Source organism: Bidens hawaiensis, unplaced genomic scaffold, assembly GCF_021521415.1.
Source record: "Bidens hawaiensis isolate Kalapana, Puna unplaced genomic scaffold, B.hawaiensis_p1.1 tig00028528_1, whole genome shotgun sequence".
Classification (NCBI taxonomy): domain Eukaryota; kingdom Viridiplantae; phylum Streptophyta; class Magnoliopsida; order Asterales; family Asteraceae; genus Bidens; species Bidens hawaiensis.
The window spans coordinates 25,208-33,838 of NW_027505121.1; the positions used below are offsets into that span (position 1 = coordinate 25,208).

The window sequence follows — 8,631 nt, forward strand, 5'->3', positions numbered from 1 at the left end:
ACCAGTTACCCAGACATACATTTTCATGAAGTACCATAAATGGGAGTTGGTACCAAAAGATGTGAAAGATCAGATGTATGAAAAGTTACAAGTAAGTTGTTTATATCTTTACTTTCAATTATCTAGAAAATATTAAGATATTATATTATCATTTATATTATTAACGTATGTGTTTAATGTAGGTAAGATTCAATTTGTTGCGAGCAGATAAAGGTATTATGGAATATGTGGATGCTCGACTACATGCCCAATGGAAACGCACATGAGGTACTTTAAGTGACTACTGGAAGAGTAATGGAGGATACAACAATTTAGAACTAGCAAGATAAATGAAGCCTGGTTGTCGGAGTGAAGAAGATTGGACCCATATGTGCGATTATTTGGAGTTAGAATCAAATAATTCTTAGATCATTTATATATTATAGCTGTTCTAATAGTATACTTTATTTGGGCTCTTGGATTGCATTGTCGGGTTCCACGGTCTAGACTAGATTGCTTAGCTCAAATGCATCATAACTTTTTCTTAGGTTGTGAGTTTTAACATGTTTGTAAATATTGATTATATAGAAATACAATAAACAAATGGAAGTTAACAGAAGTAAACAAGTTATTACGATTAGAGGAGGCTCCCGCTCAATAGCTAATCATGTATTCCAGATGGTAAGATTTAAACCTTACAAGTTACAATTTTTTAAACTATCATGGGGTTGTATTCTCTATTATTACACTTTCTATTATTGTAGACAAATCACGAGACTCAAGTAGCGCCTACCCCATTTGAAGTTTATTACAACTTGCATTTCAACTCTAACAAAAAAGGATGGTTAAATGATCATGCACGTATTGAATATGTAAGTTACTCTCTTTTATGGTTATTTTGCTACTGTATGGGTTATCATTTGGTTTGTTCATAGTCTGGTTTCATTGTTTTTTTTTTGTCAAACTTTTAGTCAAACCGTTAGGAACGGTTTTTTATATTGGAAACCAAAACTAGACAATTGGGAATCAAAACCAAACTAGTCGAACCTTTACCAACAGTTCAATCAGGATTGGTTCGCGGTTTGAGCTTTATTGGGCTTTCATAACTGTTTTTCGTACTATCTCTTTTGCTAGGAAAACATTCTTCACCATAAAGACGAGGCTATGGCTAAGTTATCTTCAGAAGGAATGGTTATAACTGCTGATATGGAATGTGAGCTAGAGAAAGAGGCAATTAAAAGTGTTTGTGCTAAAAAGCAAACAATAAAATCTGCATGGGAGGTAGGCGTTGGACCGGTATTGAGGAAAAAGGATCATTGGATGATATCGGATTCGTCTCAACCACCTTCAAGTGAGACCGAAAAACTTCAAAATCAGGTTGTTGCACTCAAGAAGGAACTGAAACAGAACCAGGAGAAACTTAGACAAAGTAATTAGCTGTACGAAAAAATGTCAATGTTCATGAGTTCAAAGTTTCCAGATTTTGAGAATGTTGTAGCTGCATCTGCAAGTAATGGAGGAAATGGATCGAGTGGACAACTCAGTGAAAGTGGTAGCGAAGACCTGATCTAGCTAGCGTGTTAGTTAAGACTTATTCTTTATGGTTTGTTACTTGTTTTATTTACTAGCATATTAATGTTTGGAAACTAGCTTTTGTTTCTTTTTTATGTATAGCATTTCAAAGTTATGATATTGTTGGTTTAGCATTACAATGTTGTGATATTGACAGTCAAATGAAGATATATGGAAACTATTTTTAGTCCTAAAAGTAAATAAATTAAGACAATGCAAATACATATTAAGGACTGAATAAGATTTTATTGGAAACTATTTTCTAGTCTAAATTAGATTTAAAGATAATATCAAAGACTGATTTATAGTTACTGAAGGAGCGTATTAGAGATAGATTTTCAGAATCTGATTAAAAGTATTGGAGACTTGTAAATTTTGTTATTAGAGACTGATTTTTAGTCTATATAAAAAGATATTCGAGACTAAAATGACAATGCATTTGAGATTAATTTTCAGTCACTAAAAAAACATATTAAGGATTGAAATGACATGCTATTAGAGAACAATTTTTAGTTACTAAAACACTTTATTAGAGACTGAAATTTGCGATATTAGAGACTAAAAACTGGTCTCTAATATACCTTTTTAGGGACTGAACTGGTATAGAGCTACGAATATAATAAAACACATTAGAGACAAATAGACATGACTTAGAAGACTGATTTTTAGTCCTTAAAAAAATGCAATTGGGACTGAAATATGATAATACTAGAGACTGATTTTTACTCACAGAAGATATGTATTGGAGACTGAAATGACGTGGTATCATTGATCAGTTTAAGGACTAAATTTATGTGTATTGGACACTGAATATTAGTCCCTGTTGACGCCAAGCAATGGGGACTGATTTTCGGTTATTAAAACTACTATCTAGGACTAGGAATAGGGGACTGACTTGGGACTGGAAAAATCAGTCCTTGATAACCATTTGGGACTGATTCGTTAGTATCAGTGACTGATTTTTCAGTCCCAAATACCACTCTTTTTTGTAGTGGCAGGAGGCATTCTTTTTGTTGACCCCACCACTATTGGCATATTGAATTGTTTTTTATCAAGGAGAAAAGAAAAGGCAGAAGCCTTTTTTTTGTAGGATCTCTTGTTTGCATCGTCATCTTGCAACAGAAAAGTTCAGGCAATATTGGTTGTTATTGGTCAGTTTTGGAGCAACGGTTATCATATTTGTTTTTGGTTTGATTGAGTTTTTGGCATATTTATCGGGCAGTTTAGCCAGTTATTGTTATGGCAGAAGACGGAAAGGTTATGATATAGAAGTTTGATGGGTAGAAGTTTGGTTGGTGGAAGATGCAGATTGAAGCACTACTTTGTCAGAAAGATTTAGATGTAGTGCTAGATAAATGAAAAACCAGAAAAGATGTCAGAAGCAGATTGGAAGAAGTTAGACAAGAAGGCTAGGGCTTGCATTACTCTATCGTTATCGGAAGATGTGGCGTTTAACATCATGAAGGAAACCACAGCACGTGGTATGATGGATGCACTATCCAACATGTATGAGAAGCCATCGGCAGCAAATAAGGTCTATCTTATCCGAGAGCTAGTGACTACAAGAATGAAAGAGGGTGGGTCAGTTACAATGCATATTAATAATCTTAATTCGATCCTGTCTCGCTTAGTGTCGGTCGACATTAAGTTTGATGATGAAGTTCAAGGCCTTTTGTTATTATCCTCCTTGCCCGACAATTGGTCTCAAACAGTGACTGCAGCTTGTAGCTCGTCTACAAAAATTACTTTCGATGGGATTCGGGATCTGATTCTGAGAGAAGATTCAAGACGCAGAAGTTCAGGCGAATCTTCAGGTAATATGTTAGTCGCAGAAGGCAGGGGTAGAAGAAACGAATGAGGCAGTGGGAGCAGGAAGAGGAGTCAGTCTAAGACTCGTAAAGACATAGAATGTTGGGGTTGTAAAGAGATGGGACACTTCAGGAATCAGTGTCCGAATGGTAAGAAAGAAGTGAACGTTACAGAAGACGACATAGATGACGGGGTTACTAGTGATGAGGCTTTAGTTTGTAGTGTTGAGAGTAACGTTGATTCCTGGGTTATGGATTCTGGTGCATCGTTTCATGCCACTCACTGTAGTGAAACGATGAAGAATCTAAAATTTGGTGATTTTGGAAGGGTAAGACTTGTGAACGATGAAGTTCTTAACATTATGGGCATTGGTGACATTGAGTTGAAGACTTCAGCTGGTTTATGGACTTTGAGAGATGTCAGGGTTATTCCAGGTCTAAAGAGATTGTTGATTTCAGTTGGGAAATTGGATGATCAGGGGCATGAGGTTAAGTTTGGGAACGGACAGTGGAAGGTGGTTAAAGGTAATCTTGTCATGGCTCAAGGAAGAAAGAGAGGTTCGCTATACATGATCAGTTTACCATCTGAGGGAGTAACCACCCCAGTTTAGAAGAAAGTCAAAATCCGGTTCACAGAGTCTATTAGGCAGAAAAAGGTTTGTATTGCAGGAGATAAACCCAGAGCCACAGGTCAGATTCAGGTTGAACATGTATGGAAGAGTTCAAGAAAACCAGTTAAAGGTGTTCCTGACAGTGGGAGCACTGACAGTCAGTCAGTCAAAGCTTTAGTTACATCTACCAGACGACAGTGGGTTAATAGAACCAGTGTTCCATCTGATAAAGTCTCTCCAGAAGGTTACCTGCTACATATGGAGAGTATTGTTTGTTCTCGGGATATCTCAGGATCCGGCAGTTTATGTAAGTGGAAGCCGGTAGGGACAGAGAACGAGTTAGTGGCGGTTGTAGCCATGACTGATGTGTTGGAGCTCGGGGGAGCTTCAACGGGCCTTCAGGTTATATGATGAGAAGGCCGCTGCAACCAGGTGAGTCGAGGAGATTACTAGAGGTACAAGTATTTACAGCGGACGGCAGTTTGAAGTTCATCAAGCCTCCAAGTGGGAGATTGTTAGGTTTGTGGAGGCTTGGGCTTGGGTTTGGCCCGGTTTACTTGAAGACATATTAAATGGGTTTTATAAGATAGAAGACATGGGAGGTTTTGGGCCGGCCCTATATCTCTTTATCAGGGCCCGTTTATGTTATCTTGTTCCCTAAGCTAGAAACCCTAACTAGTCTCTAGATATTGTAATCATGTACTTGTAATTCCTCACGAGTGAGGCAGTAGCAATAATAAAATACCCTGGTTGCAGCCCGTGGACGTAGGTCAATTTAGACCGAACCACGTAAATCTTGCGTGTTCTTTACTTTTCTATAGCTTGATTGTGTGTGTGTTTGTAAACCGATCCTAACATACACATCTTTTGCAGCTTGTTCATGCTGATTTAGTTGGAGCAATGCCAACTACTTCCCTGGGAAGAAGTAACAAGTATTTTTTTCTATTAACTGATGACTATACACGTATGCTTTGGGTGTATTTTCTAAAAGAAAAATCAGATACCTTTGAGTACTTTAAACGATTTAAAGTGAAAGTTAGAAGGAAAGTGGAAGGCAGATTGTTAATCTGCGTACTGATCGTGGGGGAGAGTTTTTATCTAATGAGTTTATTGATTATTGTCAAGTTCATGGAATCAATCGTGATCTAACGGCTCCTTATACACCGGAGCAAAATGGGATAGCGGAGAGAAAGAACCGTACAGTGGGGGAGATGGCTAATTGTATGTTACAGGAGAAAGGTCTATCAAAGGTGTTTTGGGGTGAAGCAATCGCTACTGCAGTGTACGTGATCACCTTATGTTCAACGACAGCCTTAAACAATGCCACTCCTTATGGCTAATTGTATGTTACAGGAGAAAGGTCTATCAAAGGTGTTTTGGTGTGAAGCAATCGCTACTGCAGTGTACGTGATCACCTTATGTCCAACGACAGCCTTAAACAATGCCACTCCTTATGAAGTGTTGTATGGTTGCAAACCATCAGTAAGTCATTTTCGTGTCTTCGGTTGTATTGCTTATGCCTTAAAACCTGCTCAGTTAAGGAAGAAATTTGATGCAAAATCTGATAAATGTATTTTTATTGGATACCCTCCTACCTCAAAGGCTTACAGGCTTTATGACCCTATTAAAAAACGAGTTGTTATTAGTAGAGATGTTGTTTTTAACGAACAAGGCAGGTGGACGAGTGAAGACACAAATGACAATCCTCGTGAAGTTTTTGTTCCGAGTGGTGTATGGCCAAATGATGGGGATTGTTTTGCTCCCTCAAGTTCAGGTCCACGGCCCAACCAAAGTTCGAGCTACGGGTCTGAAACAAGTTCTGGTTCTGGTTCATCTTCTAGTCCAGACTCAGGTTCAAGTCCAGTTACACCACCACACTCAAGCGAACAAGTATCTTCCAACACAAGTGGTTCAAGTGTGAGTAGCGACTCTGCTCACAGAGTACGCTCTCTTGATGTCATTTATGAAGCCACCTCTCCTATGTCCGAGAATGATGAGGCATGTCAATTTGCCTTGTCATCCTTGGAACCGACTTCATATATTGGCGCCTTGGAAGTTGAAGAATGGATATTAGCTATGGAAGATGAGCTAGCATCATTAGAGAAACATCACACATGGACCTTGACCGATCTTCCTGAGAGCAAGAAGCCAATTGGTTTAAAATGGGTTTTCAAACTAAAAATGCAGGCTGATGGTCAGGTACAAAAGTATAAGGCCCGTTTAGTTGCCAAAGGGTACTCACAAGAAAGCGGGGTTGATTATGAAGAAACATTTTCGCCCGTGGCACGGTTCGAAACTATTCGTATTGTCTTAGCATTGGCGGCTCAAAAAGGGTGGACTGCATATCAGTTTGATGTGAAATCCGCATTTTTAAACGGAGTTCTCAAAGAAGATGTCTATGTAATGCAACCACCAGGGTTGGAAATTAAAGGAAAGGAAGAAAAGGTGTTCAAGCTCCATAAGGCATTGTATGGACTGAAACAAGCTCCACGGGCTTGGTACAGTCGGATTGACGGGTATTTGGTGCAACATGGTTATAAACGGAGTCAAAATGAGCCAACCTTATATGTGAAGCGAGGTACTAGAGCTGATTTTATTATTGTATGTGTTTATGTTGACGATATTGTGTACACTAGTTCATCAACTAAACTACTGTGTGAATTTAAAGAAAAGATGATCAAAGAATTTGAAATGACTGATATTGGGAAGCTGAGCTACTTCCTTGTGTTGGAAGTTCACCAAGGAAAAGATGGTACTGTTTTGTCACAAAAAAAGTATGCTAAAGATTTGCTTATGAGGTTTGGGATGGCTGGTTGTAAGGTTGCTGCAACACCAATGAACACTGCTAAGAAGTATCAATCTGATGATGGTGGAGAGCCAGCTGATGCCTATAAATTCAGAAGTGTAGTAGGAGGTTTGATTTATTTAACACATACACGTCCTGATATTGCTTTTGCTGTAAGTGTTATTTCTCGCTTTATGCACAAACCTTCAGTGTATTATTTTGGAGCTGCAAAACGAGTATTACGGTATGTTGCTGGTACTATAGGGTATGGATTATGGTATGGTAAAACAGAAAAGTTGCAGCTAACAGGTTATACGGGTAATGATTGGGCAAGCTCGGTTGATGATAGAAAAAGTACTTCTGGTAACATGTTCACGTTTGGAACTGGGGCTATTTCGTGGAGCTTTAAAAAGCAAGATGTGGTGGCACTTTCAACCACAGAGGCTGAGTATATTGCGGCAAGTGCAGCAGTGTGTCAAGCCTCATGGGTTAGAAAACTGTTAAGGGAATTGTTTCAAGAGCAGAATGAGGCTACACCAATTTTTTGTGATAATGTGTCTGCAGTGTTCCTGTCAAAGAATCAAGCATATCATGCAAGAAGCAAGCATATTGATATCAGGTTTCATTTCATTCGAAGTCTATAGAAAGCAAACAGATTGAATTGAAGTCATGCTACACACAAGAACAGGTGGCTAATGTGTTCACTAAAGCGCTGGGGCTGGAACAATTCGTTTACTTTCGAGAAAGGCTTGGAGTTGTGACACTTTGAATTATGGGGGAGTGTTGAAAAATAATTAAAATGTGTCACGTGTCTTTATTATTATTTTCATATTATGGTGTTTTAATTAGTTTGTTATGCTAAGTCATGTAATGCTATTTTTTAAGGATAGCTTAGAATAAGTCAGTAGGTTATGGAGTCCTGGTTTAGTGGGTTGTTTAGATCATGTGATCATGTGATAGTTGTTGAGTCGTGGGTCTTTGTTTGGCTGCTATTTAAGCAGTGCTTTTGTTATTGAATTATTCATTGAGTTTTCTAAGTATCTCTGCATATCTTTAACACGACAGCAGTCAGTTCCAACCCATGATGACAACATACCATTACGGTCCGTGACACTTTGTTTGAACTTGAGAAGAGCTAGTCGCTCATGGTCAAAACAAGCCATGGTGGTATTACGAGCACTCAAACCAGTGTTTGTGGCTGTAACCAAATATATAGTTACAAAAATGAAATGGAGCCTCAAACCCCACTTATTCCCCATAATTTAACCCCACAACCCTGTTTAAGCTAGTAAAATATTGAACTTTGAAGGTGGATTCTTATAATGAAAACTATAGTGTCATTTATAGATCTATAAATGAACAGAAACAATTATTGACGTGGAAGTCAATACAGCGATAGTTGTCCACAAACACATTGTATTTGGGGTCCTGGTCTGTTTTCTTTTCCTCCACACAAAACTTTCCAGTTATATAAAAATTTGGAAAATTTTCAAAATGAACATACTTTAGAATGAGATACTATATTTGTCCATTAAATTTTAGAATTCAAAAAATGGCACTTCTAACTTATTTTTGACCATGTGTTAAGAAGTCTAGCACTTCTTCGACGGCGTGTTAGTATAGCATGTCGTCAAAGACGTGCTAGACTTCCTAACATATGGTCACAGATGAGCTAGGTCTCAACACATGGTCATGCGTGTCAGCATCTAAACACATAGTCAAAGATATGTTAGCCTTTTATTTTTATTTTTTTTTAAATATTATATTACTATAACTAATTTCACTTACATTTGGTTTTTCTTTTATAACTTTTAATATATAAAGTTTTATATTATTTCAAGTATAGCAACAAGACATGCTTATTTTTATCTATATG

General features: G+C 37.8%; 1 pseudogene; it reads right to left on the reverse strand.

Annotated features, from left to right (window-relative positions):
* The window catches only part of LOC143610859 (receptor-like protein EIX2), a 28,886-nt pseudogene extending 20,821 nt beyond the window's left edge, over window positions 1-8,065 (reverse strand).
* Window positions 8,066-8,631: the final 566 nt, after the last annotated feature.